Source organism: Mesoplodon mirus (genome assembly GCF_964341445.2).
Source record: "Mesoplodon mirus genome assembly, chromosome: 4".
NCBI classification, from domain to species: Eukaryota; Metazoa; Chordata; class Mammalia; order Artiodactyla; family Ziphiidae; genus Mesoplodon; species Mesoplodon mirus.
In genome coordinates, this window is record NC_138979.1 from 179882268 (window position 1) to 179894432 (window position 12165).

The 12165-nt window shown below is 46.0% G+C and overlaps 1 pseudogene across 1 annotated transcript; it reads right to left on the reverse strand.

The window, feature by feature from the left end:
* Positions 1-7033: 7033 nt before the first annotated feature.
* Positions 7034-10521, reverse strand: LOC309802958 (ras-related protein Rab-2A-like; annotated as a pseudogene). Its single transcript has 3 exons — positions 10455-10521; positions 7369-7994; positions 7034-7037 (listed from the first exon to the last, which is right to left on the reverse strand). The product of its transcript is annotated as a ras-related protein Rab-2A-like (transcript).
* Between the last annotated feature and the right edge of the window lie 1644 nt (positions 10522-12165).

Below are 12165 nucleotides of genomic sequence, written 5' to 3' on the forward strand. Positions count from 1 at the left end.
GATAAAGGGTAATCTATGAAAATCTATAGCTAGCATACTTAATGGTAAAATAGTTAATGCTTTCTAAGTTTAGGAACAAGGCAAGAATGTCTCTTCCCACAAATTCTATTCAAAATTGTGCTGAAGTTTCTAGTCAGGGCAATAAATTAAGAAAAATACATAAAACAGCAGTCCCCAAACTTTTTGGCACCAGAGACCAGTTTCGTGGAAGACAATTTTTTCACGGACCAGGGTGGGGTGGGGGGGGAATGGGGGTAGTTCAGGCGATAATGCCAATGATGGGGAGCGGCAGATGAAGCTTCGCTTGCTCGCCCACCCTCACCTCCTGCTGTGTGGCCCAGTTCCTAACTGGGGGTTGGGCACCCCTGGTAAAAAAGACATCAGATTGGAAAGGGAGAAGGAAAACTGTTTTTTTCACAGTTGACATGATTGCCTACGTAGGAAATCTGGTGAAATCTATTTTTAAAAAAGCTACTAGAAGTAATAATTTTAGAAGATCAGTATATAAAAATCAATTGTATTTCTCAACATTACCAACAAACAATCAGAAATTTTAAAAATATAATTTAGAATAGCATACAAATATGAGATGCTTAGGGAGAAATCAGACAAAAGATGTGCAAGAGCTGTACACTGACTACTACAAAGCATAGCTGAGAGAAATTAAAGAAGGCCTAAATAAATGGAGAGAAATAGAATATTTATGGGTTGGAAGATTCACTATTGTTAAGATGGTAATTCCCCCTAAATTGATCTGTTGATTCAATGCAGGCCCAATCAAAATCCTAGAAGTCTTTTTTTTAATTGACAAGCAGTGGGGAAAGTATGGTCTTCTCAACCAGTGGTATGGGGGGAAGTGGATATATACATGAACCAAAATGAATCCTTATCTTATACAATGTGCAAACAATATTTCCAGGTGGATTGCAGATTTAAATGAGATATGTTAAATAATAAAACTTTAAAAGGAAAACATAACAGAATATCTTTGTGACCCTGAAGTAGACAGGCTTCTTAAGTAGAACATAAAATCACTAATCATAAAGAAAAAATAAATAAATTTGGGCTATATTAAAATTTAGGAAGCCTACTCACATAGTACACTATAAAAGAATAAAAAGTCAACTCGCCGGGCTTCCCTGGTGGTGCAGTGGTTGAGAGTCCGCCTGCCGATACAGGGGACGCGGGTTCGTGCCCCAGTCTGGGAGGATCCCGCATGCCGCGGAGCGGCTGGGCCCATGAGCCATGGCCACTGAGCCTGCGCGTCTGGAGCCTGTGCTTCACATCGGGAGAGGCCACAACACTGAGAGGCCTGAGTACCGCAAAAAAAAAAAAAAAAAAAAAAGTCAACTCACCAAGTGGGAGAAAATATTTTCAGTACATGTATCTGACACAGGACTCTTATACAACATATGTAAAGAACTTCTACAAATCAATATAAAAAAAAGGCAATCCAGTAAATAAATTGGCAAAATATTTGAACAGGGACTTCACTAAAGAGGTTATCCAAATGGCCAATAGACATATGAAAATAAGCTCAAGCTCATTAGGCATCAGGTTTAATGCAAGTTAAACCCAGTATTAGAGAGCACTGTGTACTAACCAGAATTGATAAAAGGAAAAAGAAAATATCAACTTCTGGTAAGCTTGTGAACAACTGGATCTTTATGCCCTGTTGGTAGAAGTGTAAATTCATGCAATTTGGAAAATCATCTGACAATTTCTACTAGTGCTGAAAACACATGTACCTGATGACCCAACAATTCCATTCCCAGGTACACACCCCACAGAAATGTGAACCTATGTCCACCAGAAGTTGTGGACTAGAATGTTCACTGCAAAACTGTTCAGACTGGAAACCACTCAAAAGCCCATCAATGGTCAAATGGTATTCATTCCATCATGGTATTTCCATACAATGGAATACAACTTGGCAATGAGAATGAACAAATTACAGCTATGCACAACAAAATGGATGAATCCCACAAACAGAAGGGTGAGGAAAGTTAAACAGCCATGGGTGAACTCGCAGACATTGTGTGGGCAAAAGAAGCCAGGCTCAAAGGGGTATGTACTGCATGACATTTACATTTGCATTTGTGGAAAGCACCAAGAGAAGCAAAGCTCATCTGTAGCGTCATAAGTCGAGCGAGTGGTTATTCTGGGTTGGGGAGATAGTGGCTGGAAGGGGATACAGGGAAGCTCCTAGGGGTCTGGCCATATTCTCCTTTATGGGCTGGGTCCTGTGGCACAGCTGGATTCAGTCTGTGATCATTTAACATGCTATACACTCACCATATTTACAATTTGCTGGAGGTATACTCTATTCAGTTAGAAGGTTTCTATTGTTAAAATGAAATGACCATCAAGTGTTAAATAATAAAGAAAGAGAAGTTATATGGAATTCTGATAATTAAAAGCCAAAGGAGCAGCACAGGCTTAGGTGCTATTGGAACTTGGAGGTAAGAGTGGCTGGCGTGGCCTGGAGGGCTGCCAGTCATCTTCGTGGGGGAGGGGTACTGGAATGGCCTCAAAAGATAGGCAGCCTCTGGATGAAAGGGAATAGGTCCTTTGGCTCCAGATAAAACAATAACCTTTGAAAAGTGGGCCAATGATTATAGCCTCTTCTTTCCAGCCAGAGAAGTCTTTCTGACCAGCCCTTTAAAGGAAAAGATTAAAAGGGACTTTCAGCATCTAATGGGGATGGAGACATAACTGCATGATCTTAGTCAAGTTACTTTGCTTCTCTGAGGCTCAGTTTCTTCATCTGTAAAATGGAGAGAAAAAGTGTCCCTTCAGAAGATTAGGGGAGTTACATATGACGGTTGACATAAAAATGTTAGTTAAAAGAAAATAAAAGATGGGCCCTAGATGGCCTCCCTTGGTCCCTAAATAAACAGTGCATTATAGTTTCGGTTTAAGCATAAAGCTTTTTCTGGACCTCCTCCCCTCCAAGCACCTGTGGGTAACAATGATAGACATATAAATAGCAGACTTCAGACTCCCTGCCCCCCAGATCGGAGCTGCTGTTCATCAGCACAGAGGCTGAGGGCACTGGTGCTGGGATGATTCACAGAGAGGGCTGGAATGGGTCTGGCTCCTGACGCAGTTTATTAATTTAATTCCCTTTGGCTGCTCCATTCCCCGCCTGGAGATGAAGCAGTGCTTTTACTTGAGGACAGGAAGCCTGCTCGTGGGTTCTTGAGTCCCCTGACGCCAAATGTGCATATGATTCTTAGGTTCTGACACTGCTCCCTCCCACTGAAATCTGGGAGGTGAATGTTATGAGTTGCAGGGCTCCCAGGAAACAAGAAGTGGAGGGCGAACTCAAAACATCTATCGCAGGGCTTCCCTGGTGGCGCGGTGGTTGAGAGTCCGCCTGCCGATGCAGGGGACACGGGTTCGTGCCCCGGTCCGGGAAGATCCCACGTGCCGCGGAGCGGCTGGGCCCGTGAGCCATGGCTGCTGGGCCTGCGTGTCCGGAGCCTGTGCCCCGCAATGGGAGAGGCCACAACAGTGAGAGGCCCGCGTACTGCAAAAAAAAAAAAGAAAGAAAGAAATGCTTCTCAGGACTATGCTCCTGGGGGAAGGCAGTGGGAGGCATCGGCTCCTATCCCATTGGTCAAGACCTGCCCGTCGGTGTTAACTTCCCACACTTCCGGTTGGGCAAGGATGAGTGCCTAGGATTGTGACACCCATGAGAGAAGCCCTGGGACAGGGCATAAGAGACACATGGCCAAAAGCTGAGACCAAGCGACCCCTGCACAAAGCTGATCAAAGCTCAGCAGAAATGGCCAGGGCAGCAGTGGCTGGAAAAGAAGTGAGGCGGCGGGGGGTGGGGTGGGTGAGAGCCTTGTACTCCGTTAGAGAGAGAGGTATGCATGAGGCATCCCATACCCACTGCAAAGGAGAATATACTAAAATAGAAAGGTCATGCCCCTGTGCTTGAGGAGCCCACAATCGCATAGGAATGACACAAAAAGAGACAAATTACACACAAGGTGTTAAGTGTGCCCTTATTGCTAATCTCTGTCAATGTCTATTTGCTTTGTGGCAGGTACTGATGTGAGTTAAGTGCTTTACCATGGATTTGTTCATTTAATTCTCACCGCAATTCTGCAGGGAGGTACTATTATTATCCCCATTTCACAGAGAAGTGATGCATTGTCTGAAGGCATAATCTAGTAAATGGCAGAGCCAAGATGCAAATCTTTTAAGCCCTTTGGAGTTATCAAAGGAAGGAGAGGCTGAGTTTGGTGGGTGGGAGGGGGCCGAACAGCCTCGAGTTGATTGGAAGGATACCTCTTGGTGTTTGTGCAAAGGTGTTTGCATCTGTGATTTAATCAACGCTAATAATACAAGGCAGGCATCATTATTATCTTACATTTACTGAAGAGGAAAGAGAGGCCCAGAAAGAGGGGAAGCATCTTTCTCCTGGCCACCCAGAGCATCAGCGGTGAGGTCACTGCAGGATGTCAGCCAGATGACACAAGTGTAGCCCCCTTCCCCACTTCCGCCCTCTAAGTGGGCAGCCTGCTCCGGGAGAGGGATGACCAGCAGGGCCTAGGCCCACTGGCATTCCAGTGCTGTCCCCAAGTGAGTCAGGCACCACTAAACAGACTCAGTTTTACCTCTGGTAATTTCCTCCCTCCATAAAGATTTATTTGGGGCTACAGAAAAGAATGGATTCCTCAAAGCTGAAAGCAAAAGCCACTTGATTCCAGACACAGGGGGAAATATTTATCTTCCTTTAGATCACATCTCCTGGGTCTTTTTCCCCGAAAGCCAGTCTTGGGGCAGTGGGCCACCAAGCTTAGGGCAGCAGTCACACTCCAGATAGCAGAAGACATTTGTGTTCCCTTTGGTTTAAGTCAAAAAAGAGAGTTTTCGTGATGCATAGAGCCACCTGGACAGTCATTGTCCCCAGGGTAGGTGGGCTAGTCCTGGGGTGAAACCATGAAATGGACAAGCACAAGGTATATTATAAAGTAATCTCGTATATACACATTTATATATACTTATACTCATATATATATGTATGAATAGTATATATACAGTATCTATATAGTGCTCATAAGGGGCCAGCCTCCTTGTAATCCTCTCAACAGCCCTATGAAGCAGGTACAATTAATGTCCCCATTTTACAGAGGAAGAAATTGAGTCAAGCAGAGGTAAGTGATTATCCAAAGTCTCACAGGTAAGCAGGAGAACAGGGATTCAAGCCCAGGCAGTCTGGCCCCAGAGTTGTACTTTTAACTTCTAGCAAGTGTGACCTGTCTAGACGAATGAACATCGGACTGGACATTGGATTGGAGATGGACTGAATTGGACAGGTTGCCCAGATGCAGCTCATTGAGCAAGATTTCTGTTGTGCTCACCCCTCCTCCCCATCCCCTAAGTTATTCTGCAGGCAATATGACCCCAAGGGGTACTGGGACCCATTGCTTTGACGCTGTCTTTGCTGCTGGAGATGACCCATCTGGCTATCCTTCTTGTGACTCAGAGGTTGTAATGTTTGCCCTGAGCCTTACTCAGCTCCTTGGCCCAGTCGTCTTCTAGTGTGACATCAGGGCTTCAGGCTGGGGCCAAGGTCCCCAGACACCCACACCTGCCTCTGGAGGAGCAAGCATGAATGACTCTGCTTGCACTAGATCCTGGGGACAGAGGGTGGAACGATGCCTTAGGAAGAACCCAGGTGCTTTCACCTGGACCTTAGTGGGAGACGCTTAAGAGTGAAGACTTTGGGACACCAGTTGCTTCCCAGCTGATGACCTTGGGTGATCTGACCCCTCGTGGGGCCTCAGCTTTCCCATCTACAACCTGGGATGATTCCTAAGGTTCTTCTTGTTTTATTTTTATTTTTAAATTTTTTATATACATAGGATTTTACTTTGCACTGCTGTAACAATTTCATTATAGTCCAAAAGGGAGAAAAAGAAAAAGAAGGATAAAACCACCACACTGAGCAAATGACTGAACCTTTTCTACTTTCATCAGGGTTTTCCATCTGGTAGGTTTATTGTCCTATCCCCTTCAAAACCGACAAGATGCTCACCATATTTTAAAGATTATAGGTTGCCAGTGAAAGAAAAATTTTACACAGTCACTGTACATCAAGGTTGAAAAACTGTCCTGCGTGAAAAATACACTTAGAAATCATGTGAATAAAAGAAAAAGAAAACATGATTGTGTTCAAGGAAAGATCAAAGTCCTCCTAATGTGCCATCTAAATGTGGACACTCACTCCTCCTCGAGTCTCTCAGGCGGGGGGATTTCTTTCTTCTGCCCACCTCACTCATTATACTGTGTTTTTACCCAACAGTATGCATTAAGGCAAATAAATCCTTTTCTGAGGAGGTCTTAAAGAAACTGTGGACAAATAGCAAAATTTTGGCATTAAAACAGGTTAACACATACATAGACTTTAGAATGTACATTAAGCATATTTCTCTTGGACTAGTGACAAGAAAAAGATGAACATGCTTGTTAACAATGTCAAAACGTTTAAAACTCAGTGTCCAAGCAATTCCTAACAACGATGCTTCTGTAGCTTTAAGCTCTAAACAGTATAGAATTTATGCAGATACATTAAAGAATCCAAGCTTGGCAAATTACACCCAAGCAGGTTATTAAACTATATATACAGAAAGTAAATGATACGTACAGAATTAAAAGAGTCCTTCTGTTTTCCTTATAGCCTTGAAAACTGACAAACTTTTGAGGACATTTCCATCATATTAAACATGAGGTAACCACAGGTGTGGGGAAACCTAACTACACAAACCGATTTAAAATATTCAAGATGACTCTGTAGTGTTCAATACGATTCAGTTCGTAGGTAAGGGCACAAGACAACATTTAACAAAACTAATCACGTCAATTGACCTAGAAATCCAATGCAAATAGATATGAATACAATCTCCAAAATCTGTCTTTTTAAGTGAACGTTAACCATTTATTCAAAGTTACACAAGAATTTGAAGGATTAAAGTCTTCTTCTGTGACATAAAGCCATTTTGAAGAGTTTCCTGTCTCAGCTGAGCAGGAGGGTGAAAGGGTAGGTGAGTAGCCCCTTCTGGGCAGCGAGACGGTAGAAACAGACTCAACCGCGGCCTCCCCCCGCCTGCTGTCCTCCCTGACCGCCTGCGTGCGTGGCGTTAGTAGCAGCATGCTGAGGGCCAGTTTTAATGCCATTTGCCTCATTATTCTGCTTCTTTTATTTTTTAACATCTTTATCGGAGTATAATTGCTTTACAATGGTGTGTTAGTTTCTGCTGTATAACAAAGTGAATCAGTTATACATAGACATATGTTCCCATATCCCTTCCCTCTTGCATCTCCCTCCCTCCCACCCTCCCTATTTCACACCTCTCCAGGTGGTCATAAAGCACAGAGCTGATCTTGTTATTAATGTCAAAGACTCCTTCTTGGATTTTTTCATAAATTTCTTTTGCTGTATTAATAAATGCCTCTTCTACATTAGAAGCAGTCTTAGCAGAAGTTTCCATCAAGATAAGTCCATGTTCTCGTGCAAAAGCTTCACCTTCTTCTTTTTCTACTTCTCTTCTCAATTCTAAATCACTTTTATTTCCAATCAGCATCATGACCATGTTGGAATTGGAATGCTGGCGGGCATATTCTAACCAGGTTGTCCAGTGGTTGAACGTGTCTCTCCTTGTAATATCATACACTCGTAAAGCCCCTGCTGCACCTTTGTCATACGACCTTGTGATGGAACGAAAGGACTCCTGACCTGCTGTATCCCAAATCTAAAGTTTTATCTGTTTCCCATCAACAGTTTTCATTCAGGCACCGAACTCTACACCAATAGTAAGGTCATGCACTGGCTGAAACCGCTTGTCTGTAAACTGTAGCAATAAAGCATGATTTACCAACGCCTGTGTCGCCGATGATAATGTACTTGAAGAGACAGGCATGCGCCACGGGCGAGGCCGCCCGGCGCCGGGGCACGGGGCTCCAGTTCCGCCGCGCCACTCACCACGGCGCCGCTCGGCCTCAAAACGCCAGGCTCCGCCCGCCGCAGCCGCCGCCGCCGTCGTCAGCCTCCTGGAGTGAGGGGCCGAGAGGAAGCGGGAGAAATCGACACCGTCGGAGCCAAGGGAGACGGCGCCCAGCGGAGCCCAGCTGAACAATAACAGCGGCCCCGGCGCCTCCGCCCCGCCTCCCTCTTCTGGTTTTAACAGCCCCCGAGTCTGACCATTGTCTTCCGCCCAGATCCTCCCATGGCTCCTGGATCCCTAGGGCTGTCTCTGGTCTCTTTTCAAAAGCAGGTCGCACAGCTGGGTGATTCTTCAATGCAACATGCATTGCTACAGGGAGGACGTAGGCTAATACCTTCTACTGCTCCAAACAAAATAGCCTTACAGTCTTTTATTATATTTTTTTTAAGAGGGGAATAAAAATGGAGAAGTACCCTGGTAGAATGTTGACTTTGCCTTCCTAGTTGAATCTAGGGGAGAATCCTTGCTGAAAAAAAATGCCAACAAAATGTATCTTCTTATTTTTTAGGTTGAGAGTGAAATGGTGCATTTTCTAGGCAGTTATAGCTTCAGGACAAGTTTCCTATCTCCCCTGGTGGTAAGATGGCCACCCCGAAGCCCCTACCATGAAAAAAGTCTGTGGCAACCACTGTAGGGACACAAAGAGATAAAACAAATTAGTGCGGCAAGGCCTTCCAGGTATTGTGATAAATGTCTTTATAAATCATAATGGGGACACAAAGGAGAATCAGCTCCTCTTGGGCGGACGGTTGGGCACACATCTGCTATTAGTTAGGACAAGTAACCCTAGCTGCTGTGAAAATCATGCCCCAAACTTCAGTAGCTTAATGCAATACAAATTGACATCTCACTCCAATGTCGGCATTCTTGCTTAGGGGTGGTCTTTCCCCCACCACACTATGGCTGTGCCATCCCCTGGGGTCTTGGAGTCTGCTGCTGGATCCTCTGTCTCTGGTTTGGAGATGGGAAAGGAGAGACACCAAGCCCGAGAGGTTCTCATGGGCTACGTTGTGAGGACTCTCCTCACTTCCAGCTCACAGTCCAGAACTCAGAGACCCAGGTGCATCCAGCTGCAGAGGAAGATGAGAAATGGCGTCTAGCTGCATGCACAAGACGAAAGGAAGTAGGTTTGGAGCTGTCAGTCCCCACCACGAGCCTCCACACCAAATCCATCTTGTTCCCCTGCAGGTATGTGTTCCCATCTGAGTGTGCACTCTGGGGGTGGTGGTCGGCCGTGTGGGTTGCAGCACCACTTCATATTTAGAATTCCAGGCTGGAGCAGAAGGTTTGGGGCATAAAAGGTGCTCGGTACGTTTCTGTTGGCAGGTTGATGAGTGCATGAATGCTTGAGTTGGATCTTATTTGAATTTAATATAATTTTGAACTAACACTGTGGTTTGCAAAGGCGATGCTTCATTGTGTCCGAGAAGAGTTCTAACTGGCAAAAGAAAATTCTTTGAATGTAAAGGACCTTTATCCCTTGCAAGCCTACCTGTCCTGACCATCAGATCAAGTCTTAACACCATCATTCATGGGATGGCAGACTAGGGAGATGGTAGACGGAGTGAGCAGTATAAGTTAAACTAGCCTGTATGCTATGGTAGCATGAGTCTAAAACCCTTATCTAAAACAGGGTGGCAAATATCATCATTCTATGCGAAAAAGGTGACTTTTTCTTTGGTAATAACTCTCATTTGGGGGCTCACGGTGGTAACCATGGTAGGTCAGGACCTCCCCCTCCAAGGGCCATTTGCCATTAAGTAAAGACAAGGAAAGGATAGTGGGAGTAACAGCAGCTGCTGTTAAGGAGACCTTGAAATATTATCTAGACCAAAGTTTCTTAACTTCAGCACTATTGACATTCCGGGCTGGACCACTCTTTGTGGTGGGGTCTTTCCTGTGCCCTGTAGGGTTTTCAGCTGCATCCCTGACCTCCATCCACTAGATGCCAGTGGCACCCTCACACACACATCCGAGTTGTGATGACTTAAAATGTCTCCAGACACGGCCAAATGCCCTTGGGGATCAGAATCACTGGAGTAGAGAACCCCTGATGTAGGGAATCCCTGACGAGACGTGTAGATGTGGGGCCACATTTCCTAGTTCTCGCTCCTGCTCTCTTTAAGGCACAGCACACGAATCCCCAGGCACTATTGTACCTGTTTAAGGAAAATGTGGCTGAGAACTCTACCTGAGCTGTCAGCATCCCCTACCTCCCGAGCAAAAGGTCGGGTTGGAGGGATGAGGGTGAGCCATCCAGGCTGCCTTGAAGGGTCCATTCCAGCAAGATTGTTCCATGCTGACATGTTTCACCAGGCAGCATCCACAGAGTCCATCCTGATGGAACCTAAATGGGCATCTCTCCGGCCAGGTTCAGGGGACTTGGTCAGTTCCAGCTACTCATGGAGAGAACCCCCCAGAACCAGGAGGCACAAAAGCCACCACATTCCTCAATCACCGCAGCTACCAGAGGGGCATCACCCTTCTTCTCTGCACCCATTGCCCGAACTCAGAGAACAGGGAGCCTTGCTGATTGTGACTCCTCTACCTTCAATAACAAAGCTTGTCGAGGGGTTTCTAGGTCATGACTCTTCACGTCTGGTGTCTTCCTTGTTTCAGCTCAACAATCTTGGAAGGTTCATAGAGTGAAGATCATTAGCTCCATTTTATAGATGAGTAGACTGAGATGAAGGGAGGTTGAGTGACTTTTCCAACAAGAACTCAAACCTCAAATCATTCAAATCTCAAATGATGGTCCTTTGAGTCCAGGTCCAAGGGCTGTTTCTACACTTGCACAGCTGCCGTTTACAAAGTGAGGTGGAATTTGGGGCTGTTCAATCCCTGCAGTCATTTGCCCTGGTGAACTCTGGGGGACATGTATGTCTCTCTCCCTCCCTTAGGCAGGGCGCCCTGGAGGTGGGAACACAATCTCTGGGATCTGACGGCCGTGTTCATGTTGTAGCCTTGCCGGGCCCATACCTTCTCACCTTGAGCAAATGGCTTAACTTGCCTGACCCTCAGTTTCCCCACCTGCAAAACGAGGATAATAATAGTCACTACCTCCCCTGCTTGTTGTGAAGATGCCACGCGGAGCCGTCAGCACAGCGCCCGGCAGCTGTCCTGCCCACCCCCCATGAGCTGTGATTGTCTCTTGACTGTTTTTCTGCCAGTTAACACAGCTGGCTCTGCTCTCCATAAAACGGGGGTGAACCCCTCATAGCAGAATGGGTATTGTTTTTTGTGTGTGTGCGGTACGCGGGCCTCTCACTGTCGTGGCCTCTCCCATTGCGGAGCACAGGCTCCGGACTCGCAGGCTCAGCGGCCATGGCTCACGGGCCCAGCCGCTCCGTGGCATGTAGGATCCTCCCGGACCGGGGCACGAACCCGTGTCCCCTGCACCGGCAGGCGGACTCTCAACCTCTGCGCCACCAGGGAAGCCCTGTTTTTGTTTTTGAGAAATGTAGTTAAAATCTGGAAAGAGTTCACTAAATTCCAGACAGAAGATAAGCCCTCTTTATGTGGCTTGTCCCCTGAGGCTATTGCATACACCATTCTTTAAAGTATTCTCTCTCTCTCTCTGAGCAATTAGCATTTATCAATTTAGCCATTTTTAATGAAACAGGTGATTAGGGCTCAGTAAGCTGGCAACATAAAGTAAGTAGAGGGCATGGAGGGTGGGAGTCCAGCTCAAAGGGAGGCCGGGGGGTTAACTGCATCTTTCAGAGGGTTTTGGCGGGGTTCAGGAGGAACAGGACACTGGGACACGTGGATGATCGAGGGCTGGAAGGGGGCTCCTATCAGCCTGGAATTGAACAGCAGGCATCGCACTCGTATTCACGTCTGAGCCTCACAACCACCTAATGATGAGGAATGACTCTTCAGGAAGGTCTGAAAACTCCAGCTTGTCTCCAGTGAACTGATGGATTTATGGGCTTTTCAGTGGTGAGGTCCTTTTATTTGTTATCACAAATTTTGTGCCTTGTATATTATTATCTCCATTGACAGATGGGGAAATTGAGGCCCAGACTAGTTAAGTGTCTTAAACTGAAGCAGCTGTTTACTGCTTAAAGCAGCAGAGCTTTGTGGACACCAAGGCCTGCCCCTTACGCGGCACCAAGCTGTGTCTCAACCTCTATCAGAATAA